At 45.7% G+C, this 12,749-nt stretch overlaps 1 protein-coding gene across 1 annotated transcript in view; it reads right to left on the reverse strand.

Annotated features, from left to right (window-relative positions):
- DNAJC6 (DnaJ heat shock protein family (Hsp40) member C6) overlaps positions 1 to 12,345 on the reverse strand; it is a 171,420-nt gene extending 159,075 nt beyond the window's left edge. Inside the window, exon 1 of the mRNA XM_065928590.1 lies at positions 12,244 to 12,345. The gene's annotated coding sequence lies outside the window, so the exon portion shown is untranslated. The remainder of the gene's footprint in view (positions 1 to 12,243) is intronic.
- Between the last annotated feature and the right edge of the window lie 404 nt (positions 12,346 to 12,749).

The raw sequence follows: 12,749 nt of genomic DNA on the forward strand, positions 1-12,749 counted from the left end.
ATAACATTTTGATGATTTTCCTGTGGTACTTTTCAGCACAAAGACTAATTTTTAGATATTTATGTTTCATATTTAGGTCACCAACTGGCACTTTGGAACCTACAAATAGCTCTCATGGTCTGGTTACCATGGTCACACTTTCTCTTCAACATGCTCACACACTCCATCTCACATCTCACACTTAACTGGTCCTGTCAACAAACACCCATCTCCCAGCCCTGAAAGGATTCTTTGATCTCTAAGGGCCCATCTCTGTGAGGGCCTTAGGGGAAACAGAATAAGTCATAACCTATTTGGGATTTCAAACTCCTTCAAAATTTTGAGGAAAAACTACTGTCATTCTCATTATATACAAACAAAAGTGGACATGCATATAAAACCACATTTCATAGACTCCTTGACAAACTAGAAAGCTATGATTGATTTCAGTGTTTCTCAAAGTCTTTTGAGTAGGATTTGCAATAAGAAACAGACCTAAAAAAAAAAAAAGAAAGAAAGAAACAGACCTGACATTAATACAGTGCATATCTACATAAATAAACATAAATACCTAAAACAGAAGTTACAGGAAACAATTATTTAGACTTAGCATACACAATGGTTTCTGATATTTTCTATCCTACTTCATTTTTCTACAAGGCTGCTTGAGATTCACTAAATTGCTTTCTTATGACCCACAACCTGAAGAATAGTACTCTGGTCTAACATTACTCCATTTTCGATATAAGAAAACAGATCCAAAGGGTTTTGTGCTAGGTCACTAATGAGTTAAATGACAAAACAAGCAAGAACCTAACCATTCTCACTTCTGACCAAGGCTCTTTCCAAAATAAAGTGGAACAAAATTCTAAATACCAACTCCCCTCAAAAAGGCAGCTGGCGGGTTTGAAGTTTAAAGCATCCTGATACACTTGAGAAACTGAGAGTGTTTCCATTTCAAATGGTGGTGAATATTAACCTAACCTGAGCCTCCAGCTCAGTCTTAATTTCCTCTAAACCATGCCTCTAGCTTAGCATGACAGGGCATATAAGCACATTTTTTTTTTCTTTCCAGAAACCCTTTCTCCAGCTACTGAAAACAACACAAGAAAGGCCAACATTCTCCCCGAGTTCATTTAAAATATTTTAATTAAACACACACATTTTATTTGTCCATGAGAGCCTGGCTTACAAATAGTAGTGGACAGGTCCTCTTTGATTTACCAGGACCATACAAATCTCCCCACTCAGGCTGTTTAATTAAAATTTAAACATCAAAACCACAGAGATGGATATGTGGACGTGAATGATCCAGATTTAGATCCTACTAGACCTAAATCTACTAACACCAGCTACCCCCGCCCCCTTTAAAGCCTCAATTATAGAAAGTGAGATGGCTTAAGAGCCTTCTTTACAAACAGTGTGATAGATTAAAATACCAGCCTCCCCATCAACATCAGGCTGCGTGGTTTTGATTTGTTCGGTTGGTTGGGTTTTGTCTATTTTTAATATGGAACAAACATCAGTGTCCATCACAAGTTAAGACTACACGCCAGAGTGTGTGGCCGAGGACTGGCCTGAAGGAGGTCAACCAGGCAGTCCTGCGCACAGTAGAGTCAGGAGAAGGCTTGGGGACTGTGCGGGTCTCACTGATCACGCAGACAACTCATCTCGGGCGTTGGGGACGGTCGGAGGTTATGAGTAACCCGCCCAGAGTTGCGTGCCAGGCACCAGCTGGGCATCCAAGCCCCGTGCCCAAAGGCAAAGTACTGCGGTGTCCTTAGAGCAGAGAGCTCTGGGAGGAGACAGTAGAGTGCAAATTGCTGCGCAGAGGCTTGGGGTGAGATCAGCGAACGCCTGCTGGGAGGGGGGGGGGACGGGGGGTGCCCGCGATGCAGCAGACAAACCCTAAAATTAGCGCTGGGGACGCAGGAGCTGGCCCAGGTGGCGCGGTGATGGCGCAGCGGCGGCCCTGGAGCTTTCCCCGGGAGCCTGGCTGCCCTGCACACCCTGCACCTTCCTCCCGCACCCCAACCAGGAGCAGCACCTACGCAGCACCAAGGACGGGCTCCTTCCCGGAAACAAGATTGGGGTATGCCCTGCAGCCTCCCCGAGCCTGGAGATCTAGAGCTCCTCCCCCGTTTGCGGAGGAAAATGTAAGCAGCCTCGGAATTCAAAACCTCAGTATGCTCCAGAATCGTTGTTGAGCTTTATATTTGTCTGGCTCACTTTGGAGACCCCTGTCCTTTCCTGAATTTTTCTTTAAATCCGTTCTGTCTTCCCCCAGGCCTCAACAGAATTGGGGGATGTGGGGGGAAGGTGCTGGGGGAAGGCCCAGGGATCTAGGGAGGGAGGCTGGGGTTGGGGCGGGGGGAGAGTTTGCATCTGAAAATCTCTCTGCAAGATAAACACTTTTGAAGGTCAGTGACAGCTCCCCTTTGGATCCTCCTGAAAAGGTGAATCTTCATTAAAGAATTCTTGGTCAACATTTTTCTTGAGAACCCAGACTGGAAAAAGTCTGAAGTATTTCAGATATTGCAATTCTAATAATGCATTGAAGAGCTATATATTAAGTACTGTGAATACTCTTGAAATAAAAGCAAGCTATTATAAGAAAATTTGTGAAATGTAAATATGTGTTACTCAGCCAGGATTAAATGAAGAATGCAAAAATGTTGTTATATTTAGTAGCACAAAAATGGAAAACTGAATGACACAGTATTTGGAAACCAGAAACCAGTTAATTTTAAAAGTCATGTTTATTATATAACTAGACTTTTTAAGTAATCTATGCACACTAATTTTACACCAGCCATATAATATACACTCAGCATGTCCATGGAGTGACATCTTAACCCTAGCATCTTTTAGCCTCCCCTCTGCAGTCAGCCCCTTACCTTTATTTTCAGAATCTTTCATTCTCTCCCTCCTGCCTCTGCTGCAAAGGAGCAGGAAACTCCGGCTGATTCTGCAACCCTGACTTTAGATCTGTCATTCAAACAGTCAGCAGTCTCTCAGGGACAAAGTCCCTCAACGGAGGAGCACCAGAGCTCTGATAATTGCAAGCAAGTCAGTGTGTTGGGTTATAATTTTGCTTATGCTGGAGCGGAAAGGATGGAGATGAAGGTAGACGTAAACACAAATTCCAAAACATGGCATGGAACTGGATCTGGAGCCTAGGCTTGCCTTTCCTTGCAGTAGGTTAGGGCACTAACTGTTCAGTGCCTCCTTCTCTCCAGAGAGATTTGATTCAAATTGAAAGGGGAATGTGTGTGCCGTGCACCAAGCTTATCCTCATGTGGAGACCTTCATTTTGGACGTGGATTAAGAGCCCTGTGCCATTTCTTCTTATATATTCATTCATTCAGCAAACATTTCTGTTACCTTTCTGTAGACCAGGCTCTGTGCTAAGCACTGAGGACAAAAGTGACTGAACCGGCCCCAGTCTTCAGGCCACTCACAGCTGTCACAGCGCGGCATACAGTGCCATACAATGACCTGTATCTGCTGTGTGGACCGAGATTATTGAGCCTGTTTCACCCAGGCGTAAGTTGGTACTCAAGGCTCTAAAGCCACTGGATGGCTGAGCCAGAAATGATCTGTGGAAAGCCAGACCAAGACCCCTCTGTTAATACTCAATATTACTGTTATACTCAATAATACTGTTAATACTCAATGCTCAGGGATACTCAAGCAAACCTTTCAATCATCCAGTTCCAGCTTACTTTCAATCATTAGTCAGTCAGTCAGTTCAGTCACTCAGTCACGTCTCTTTGCGATCCCATGAATCGCATCACTCCAGGCCTCCCTGTCCATCACCAACTCCCGGAGTTTACTCAAACTCATGCCCATCGAGTTGGTGATGCCATCCAGCCATCTCATCCTCTGTCGTCCCCTTCTCCCCCTGCCCCCAATCCCTCCCAGCATCAGGGTCTTTTCCAATGAGTCAACTCTTTGCATGAGGTGGCCAAAGTATTGGAGTTTCAGTTTCAGCATCAGTCCTTCCAATGAACACCCGGGACTGATCTCCTTTAGGATGGACTGGTTGGATCTCCTTGCAGTCCAAGGGACTCTCAAGAGTCTTCTCCAACACCACAGTTCAAAGCATCATTACATAGCTCCAATTCATTCCTTCATTCATTCACTCAACAAGTGGTTATCTGTGCCAGGCACGACTCCACCTGCTAGTGACTCAGGAGTGAGGAAAACAGACCAAGTATCTGCTCTCGTGGCAGTCACACTTGGGTGGGGGGATTCAGACAGGCCATAAACAAATACAAACATATAATTAATGGCAGTGAATGCTGTGAATAAAATTGAAGCATGATAATGAGGTAAAAGAGGTGCTATTTTAGATAGCGTGGCCAGGGGAGGTGCAATTTAGCTTATTTTTGTGGGAAATGAATCAGAGTTATCACAGTGCCTTCCAAAAATCTTCACTCAGAAATTGTTTTAAAAGTTCTGAACTCTCACAACCTCCTTAGCTCCAAGTGCACTCACTAATGGGCAGTGTTTATTCCCCATTATACAGATTGGTAAACTGATATCCAGAAAGATTAACTGGCCCAATCCAGGCCCTCACTAAGTTGGAAGAAGAACAACAAAAAGAAATACATCCTTTGCCATACAACAGAAACTAACACATCATGGTATATCAACTATATTCCAATAAAAAAATATTTTAAAAAATAAACCAATCTACTACTTTCATCCCCAGTACAATACTGACATGGAAGTTTTGCTGGAGGGAGGACAGGTAAGAAGGTGAAGACCTATCTTCTCCACTATTACCCGAGTTGTGTAGGGCAGATGACTTAACCTCTCTGTTACCAGTTTCCTCATCTGTAAAGTAGGGCTAATCACTCCTGCCCTGTGTATGTTCCAGGATGTTCAGGAGATCAAAAGAGAGAATAGACATGCCACTTTGTAAACTAAGTTCTATATAAATGTAAAGTATAATTATCAACATACTTGGGCACATTAAGAGAACTAATTGCTAGTGTTTACCTGCTCATTACTGCAGCCCAAGTCAAACACAGCTATGGAGCGAAAGCTTTTCATGGCCAGCAGGGGTCCTGGAGTTGACTGCTAGCTGCCACAATTTAAAGACTCCTCCAAAGTATTTTGGTTTTTTTTTCCATCTTTCCTTGACAGTGCATAATAACTCTATGCTCATCTTTGAAAAAAAGGCCAATGAGAAACATCTGCCTTCACTGGAACTCCTCACTAGCCACCAAATGGGCCAGGCTGGCCCATAAATCACCTCAAAAAAAATAAGCATCTCCATCTCCAAGGACCAAGGCCAGGGCAGCCAAAAAGTGCCCAGTTCAGAGCTCCTTTAGGGGCAGACAGAGTGAAGAAGGAGGTGCTAAGAGCCACCATCCAGGTACTCTTTCATCCCATAAATATTCATTATGCCAGACACTGCTCTGAACACAAAGAATAACACAGTGTTGAACAGAACATTTTGTTCTTAAAGAGCCTGTGGTCTCAGAACAAGAGCTTTCCACAAGGTCTGCTGATTAACTCCATTAGGTCAAGGCTTGGGTCTGAATAGAAGAGCAGAAGAGGCCGGGTCCAAACACAAGCTCTGCCATTTCCTGGCTCCTGAGGTGGCTGGGATCATTCCTGCACCTCCCTCGGTCTCTATTTCCTGATCTGTAAGATGCAGACAATAAGGCACCTACCTCCCAGGGCAGGATGAGGCTCAATGAGTTACTGCATGTCAAGTACACGGCACAAAACATGACGCATAAAGGGAGGGCTCCATAAATGCTGTTAAGACTACTATTATCACCTACTGATCTGGACCAAGCATACCCCTCTGCACCTCAGTTTCCTCATAAAATGCAGAAAATAATAAACAGCTAATATGGCTATTGTGAGAATTACATATCAGGAAAACTATATAGCCCTGGCATAAAGGATCAGCTCAAGTCCTGCCAGGCTCACTCCAGGCCCCTTTTAATCAAGCAGGTTTTCCAAGAAAAAAAACTAAGGCTGGGAGGATTGAGGAAGAGGGAGAGGGGCTGTCATTCATATTAACAAGGAAACAATTTTCTTTCCAAGAGTGTGGTCATTTCTAGGGCTACATGCATTTTACTCAACATTGTATTTTGAAAAGTTTCAAAATACAAAAAGTTGAAAGAATTGCATGGCAAATATTTTCAAGTATATTTACTAAATTTACTTTATTACATATATGTTCATCTTTCTATTCATCCTTATTTTTTAAATTAAGTTGAAAGAGATCTGGTCTTCTTCAGATAAAACAAGCCTTTATTCTCCCTCATGATACAGATTTTACAGAAGCCTTAGACTGTCTGATTCTGTGGCCATTCTAAGCAGTGTTTGGTAATTCTCAGAAGTCTTGCCTGGCCCGCAGTAAACAAGGATGTGGCCACACCAAGGCCACACCCAGTTGAGGAACAAGGATGAACTCAAGCCTTGGAGCTTTCCAGAACAAGGCAGTGTCTCTGGCAGATCCTACGCTCCTATTAAAGTGGTACCAACAACCATTATAAACAATCATAAATGGAAATGATGCTCCATCTCAATAACCAAGTTTAGGGAAGGCTTCAGGCAGGCTCCACTGGCCACAAGTCCCTTCACAGCTCTGCACAGGCCTTGTCTTCTCAGATGCCACTTCTGAGTCATTAGACTGGTGAGTCATGCCCAGCAAGGGAGGCCATCTTGAGAGCAAAACCAAAAAGAATTTTCAAGAACAATGAGTGACACCCTGAATTGAAAGAGAATAAGGCTTTCCATTGTCCTAGCAAAATAACAATGAAAAAAAAAAAATGCTGCTGTTAACACTGTGGGTTCAACTGCCCAGCTGTAAATTTTACTGAGAAGAAAAACTCAGCAAAAAAAGCTTTCACATTCCCTTGGAAATCTGAGAGCAAAAGAGACTTGGAGGATATGTCTCAAATTAGGCAAACCTAATGCTCTTTCAGTAACTTGCCTGGACCCTCTTCTGGCTTAGTCATTCATTTTCCAAACATGCCAGGGTAGGGTGACAGGAGGGTGACTTCACCTGCACCACCACATTTGGTCCTCCCCCAGCCAAGCCTCTGTGTGATTTGCTCAGCGCATCCAAGTGGCCATGAGAGAGATGTCTGAAGTGAGAAAACTGCTGCCTGGAGGTGGGCGAGGGGAGCGGGCTTTGTGATTAGGGGCATCACAGAGGAGGGCAGCATGCCTATAAGAGAAGCTGGGTAGGCTCTGATGAAGCCAAGCCACAAGGCAAGTACCTACTGTGTGCCAGGCACTCTTCTCATCAGCAGCACCACACATTTAAAGAGAACTGATTTGCCAAGCATGGCCTTTAAAGCAAGGACTTTCACAGCACACTGCCTAGGTTTGAATCCAAGCTTACTAGCTGTGTAACTCTGAAAATGTTACTTACCCTTTTGGTGCTGCAGTTTTCTCATTCATAAAACAGAGACTGTAAAACAGGGTTATTGTAAGAACTAAACAAAATTAAAATATTCACATGTTTAGGACAATGGCTGGCTCACAATAAGCTGTGGCGCATGCATGTTAACACTTGCTGGTCCGTCTCTTTTTTTTTAATTTTTTTTTTCTGGCCATGTTGCAAGGCATGCAGGATCTTTGTTCCCAGACCAGGAATTGAATCTGTGCCTCCTGCACTGGATGCAAGGAGCCTTAACCACTGGGCCACCAGGGAAGTCCCAGCCCATCTTTTTCAGATGAGAAAACTGAGGCAGAAAGAAGAAAGGAGACTTGCTGAAGGACACACAGCTACACGGTGGCAGAACCTGGACACTGCCTGTCATTGATTTCTCACAAACCCTGGGAGGGAAGTGACATCCTCTTCCTTCTATCAGTGAGAGCCTGGAAGGCAGAGAGCTTAGTAAACTGCTCATCACACAAGCTGGCAAATGGGAGAGTTAAGATTGAAAATTCCACATTCACTGTCTTTAAAGTCTTTGCACATCCCACCAGGCCTGCTCTCAAGCATTAGCACACATCGGAATGACTGCAGGGCTTGGTTAAGCATAGGCTGCTGGGCCCCACCTCCAGAGTTTCCGATTGGGCAGCTCTGTGGTGGGGGGCCAGGGATTGGCATTTCTGACAAGTTCTGGAGACACTGTTGCTGCTGGTCTGGAGCCCGCACTGCCTACAATCAGGCACCTGTATGCAGAACAGAGAGGAGAAGGGATGGGGCCCAAAGGTTATGGGTCCCATCCTGGCAAAGACTTGGTTACTTCCCTGGGCCTAGTAAACATACTTTGCATTTACATGGTCCTTTCATATTTATGATCTCCTCTGATCTTTCCAATATCCCTAGGTAGTGATCATTATCTCCATTCATTGTGATTTGTTTGTAGGGACATATCGTTAAGAAAATGACCGTGAGAGTATAAACGACAGGTCACCTGACAAGTGTTCTGTTCTTTCCTCCAAATAACTAGTCCTGGAAACACTGCCTGCTGATGGAGACTGACTCCAGTTCCAACCTGTGACTTTACAAAGAATAATTTCAATTCAGGCAAGGGCACTTTGGCCCACCACAGTTTGTGGGAGGTAATTTCTGGTGGGAAGAACATAAGACCCATTTTCTACCACTGTTTCAAGGACTAGGAAAGTCTACTGCTCACAAAATACTTCCACCAACTATTTGCTCCCTGCTCGACAACCTAAAAGCTTTGATATTTGACTAAAATGTGATTCTCTATAAAAGATGAAAGCAATTTGGGGGGTTAATTTCTACTGGAGCACAGCTTGTTCATTTAGAACAGCCTGCATGGTTAGTATAGTTTTTAAAGTTGCTTGGACATATAAGCCAATAACTCTTTAGTAACCAGAATATTTCAAGAACTCCTATAAGTAGATAAGGAAAAAACAAACCCCCAAGAAAAAAAATGGAAAAAGACATAAACAGGCATTCACACATGTCTTAGTCACATATGGCCAATATTCATATGAAAAAATCCTCAGCTTCATTATTTGTCAGGGAAATTCGATATAAAACAACCAGACAGTACCACTTCACATCCATCAAAAAGGCTGACACCACTGAGTGTTAGCAAGGAATTAAGGAATCGATATATATATCCTAGGGGATTCAATTATTACTTATCCATTCATGTATTATCCAATAAATAAATAAACATATTTACATTCATCTACATTCAGGATACAATGTTAAGCTGAAAAGATGCTAGGGATTCCCAGAAGCTATGCTACTTCTCACCTGTAGTCTCCTGGTGGAAAAAAAAAAGGGGGGGAGGGAAGAGAAGGCTATTGACATAGAAGGCCTTCCAGTTGGTCCAGAAGGGACTGCTGCCCCTAAGGAGCTTCCAGTCATGATTCACCCCACCACCCACTGAACTTCCCATATTTGAGGTGTGATCATATGGTTGAATATCTGGACTAAAATTAATAAAAATAACCACCACCTGTGAGCTACTATGTACCAAGCACTTTATACACATTAACCCATTTAATCATCACAGTGACTTGACACAGGAATATCATTCCTATCTTACGTATGATAGATAAACGAGTTTTAGAAAGATCCAGCACCCTGCCCAAGATCACACCATTTATTAGTGTGCATTCATCAGTGGCAGCTATAAATCACAGTCTGTCTGGCACCAAACCATATGATTATAGATGCCCAAAGTGATGTTGACATCATCATGAGAAATTCAGGCCACCTTTAAGAAAAATTAAATAAAATTTGGATATGGATTTCACTCATTGCATAATATTCATTCATTTTACTCCTTCCTTCTATGAGTATAGATATTGGAACATGTTTATTTTATCTGACATGGAAGAAAGGAAGCCGTGTAGATAACCAGGCCTGAATCGGCCACACACCAGTCCTGTGAATTCCTGCAAGTTACTTGGTCTCTTGCCTTACTTTCCTCATCTCTAAAATGGGGGAAATAAATACCATCCGTCCTCCCTCCTTCCAAGATTTGTTAACATCTAACAAGACCTCATAGTTGAGCTGTTCTGTAAAGTATCATATAACATAAAACATTTTAATGGCCTCATCTCCAGGTTATAAGGTGGGGAGGGGAAGTAAGGAAATATAGTGATCAGCCAAGATCCTACTGAAGAAAAGAGACGTGTGGCATGGCAGTGGGCCCTGGGAATCCATGAGTGAAGTCTAGGATGGGAACAGAGAAGAGGAGAGGATGGCTGTGTACACAGTATACACCTGGGTTTAAAAATCGTTAAAACTAGAAAACTTATCCTAACCCAATTTACTTCAGGGGGAATATCCATTTATTCCTCTTTTGTAAAACATTCACACAACATCAGGAGTAACATTATGCATGTAAGTATCACTAAAGCAATACTTGTTGCAATTACCAATCTATTCAACTACTTAGGCAAGCTAGAAAAATAAAAGGGGGTGGTCAGCCTTCAGACCTACTAAGTTTTGGCAACCATTTGATGCAATGAGAAAGGAATTTAATTGGCGCACTAACCAAAAGTAAGAATAAATCCTTTGAAAGGCTTCAAGATGACAATGCCAAGCCAGAGTCTCCCTAACTATCCATAATTGAAAAGCTTGTTTCTAACACAATAAATAAATATTTGAAAATTGCTTTTGCCCTTTGTCAAATTTCTCTTTACAATGCTTACTATGTGCCAGCACTTTACAATTATTATCTCATTAATTCATTTAATCTCCCAAACAACCCTGGGGTAGAGGTGGGGGTGACGCCAACACCAATGACGGCCCTGGTGCAGTCTGCCTTTGGCCCTGGTCGGCCATTTTAGAACTCAAGGCATGTTAGCCTCGGAAGAAGAAAGCTCACATGACGGAAACAGATGAAAAGGACAAGACGGGAGACACACAAGCAAACAGGTATCTAAAAAGTACCAAATCCTGACTTAGCTTGGTGGGGGATGCAAAGATGAAGTGGATGAGAACTTGCCCACATGGAACCTACAACAACAGATGAGCAGTGACGAATGCCCTATGGATGCCAAAATACCAAAAGAGAGGCTACAGGTGGCACGAACCCCAGGAAAGCCTTCACAGAGGAGATGGCATTTGTGCTAGTCCTGAGGGATGGACAGGAATTGGCCAGGCTGAGAGACCAACGCATGGCCACTGCAGATAGAGAGAGCGCAGTGAGCCAGCATATCCGATCAGGTCCCTGTGCTCAGAACATGCTGGGAACATGCAGTACCTTCCCAGCTCACTTGGAATAAAATCCCAACTCCTTGTCACATCCTACCCAGACCCTGAGCAGGCCCTGTCTCCCTTACTTTCCCCTTGCTAAGCTCAGGCACTGGGATGCTTTCCACCTGTTATTGCCTCGGGCAGGATGCTCTCACCCTGGCTGCATGCTGGAGTAACTCCGGATCAGTCTTCAGGCTCCGCTGCAACGGCACCGCCTCAGAGACCCTCCCTGGCCCCCGTCCATGTAAGCCAGGGCCCCTCTACCTTTTTGCCTCTCCCAGCAGATGATCTGATTCCTGCCAAGTACACACGGCAATTGTAATGGGGATTTTGACCGGTCTGACGTGTGTAATGTCGGATCCCCCTCTGGAAGTCGTTCCGAGAGCTGTGGCCTTGTCTATTTGGTTCTCTCCGGGCCCTGACACACTGGGGAGCTCAATAAATATTTGGGAAGAATGAACGCAGCAAGTCAGTGATTGAATACATGTGAGTGAAGGCCTAGTTGAGGACAAGGTGGAATGTGTTTGGGGAATAGGCAATCGTGACTAGAGCGGACATGATAACAGGTTGGAAACGGGGTGGGCCCAGATGGGGAGGACCTCAAAGGCAGACCTGGATCGGATTAATTCCCCCAACGGGTACTGCATTGCAGGTGCCGGCCAGGTGTTCGGGGGTGGGGGATGCAAACTGTTTTTCCAAGGCACCCCGGATTCTCTCTGCTCAGAGCCAAACGGACACCCAGGGACTTCTGCGGGAAATAAACAAGCTGCAACCACCTGGACCAAGGGTGGAGGGGGATGGAGGGGCGGGAAGAGGGCTGTCTTTGAGCGACCCCGGGGGAGCTCCGGTACTGGTCTAGTCCCTGCGGCCAAGGGTCAGGATGGAGGGTCGCCCAGGCAGGGCCAGACATCCAGGCGGCGTCGCCCCCGCCCGTGGGTCTCGGGGAGCTGGGGAGGGAGTGGGGGTGGCGGCCGAGAACCCAGCGGGAGATGCCACCTATGGCCTTCGGGGCCACCGCAGCCCCCGGCAGTCGGAGGCCGGCGCCCGCGGCGCGCAGGAACAGGTCCCGCGGCCGCGCCCACACTCACCCTGCGCAGCCTTGGAAGCCGAACGCGTCCGCCAGAGCCGCCGGGTCGCCTTCCACGGCCGCAGCGAAGAAAACAGCCTCCGGCTCTTCTTGCCGCTCTTCTCAGTTGCTCCCATCTGTGCGCCCGCACCCCTCCCCCGCCGCCCGCCGCCGCCCGAGGGTCGCCTCCCGCTTCCCCGGCCGCCGCGCGTCTGCCAGGTGCCGGGCCGTCGCGGGGGAGGACGCGGCCGCGCGGGGAGGAGCTTGCGGGCGGCCGGGGGGCGGGGGGCACCGCGCTCGCGCCGAGCCTGAGGGCGCTGCCGGCCGAGGCGGGGACGCGGCCGGGATGCGCCAGCCCCGGGGAAGCGCTCGGCAGCTCGCGGCTGAATGCTTTAGTCATTCGTCCTTGATTCCGGAGGTGTCGACAGAGTGCCCGACTACAGCTCGGCATCATTAATTAACACAAAAACCCCTGGGATATGCACTGATTTCTAACACCAAATTACAATTGATAAAACTGAAGCTCCC

The sequence above is a fragment of the Muntiacus reevesi genome, chromosome 1 (genome assembly GCF_963930625.1).
Source record: "Muntiacus reevesi chromosome 1, mMunRee1.1, whole genome shotgun sequence".
Lineage (NCBI taxonomy): Eukaryota > Metazoa > Chordata > Mammalia > Artiodactyla > Cervidae > Muntiacus > Muntiacus reevesi.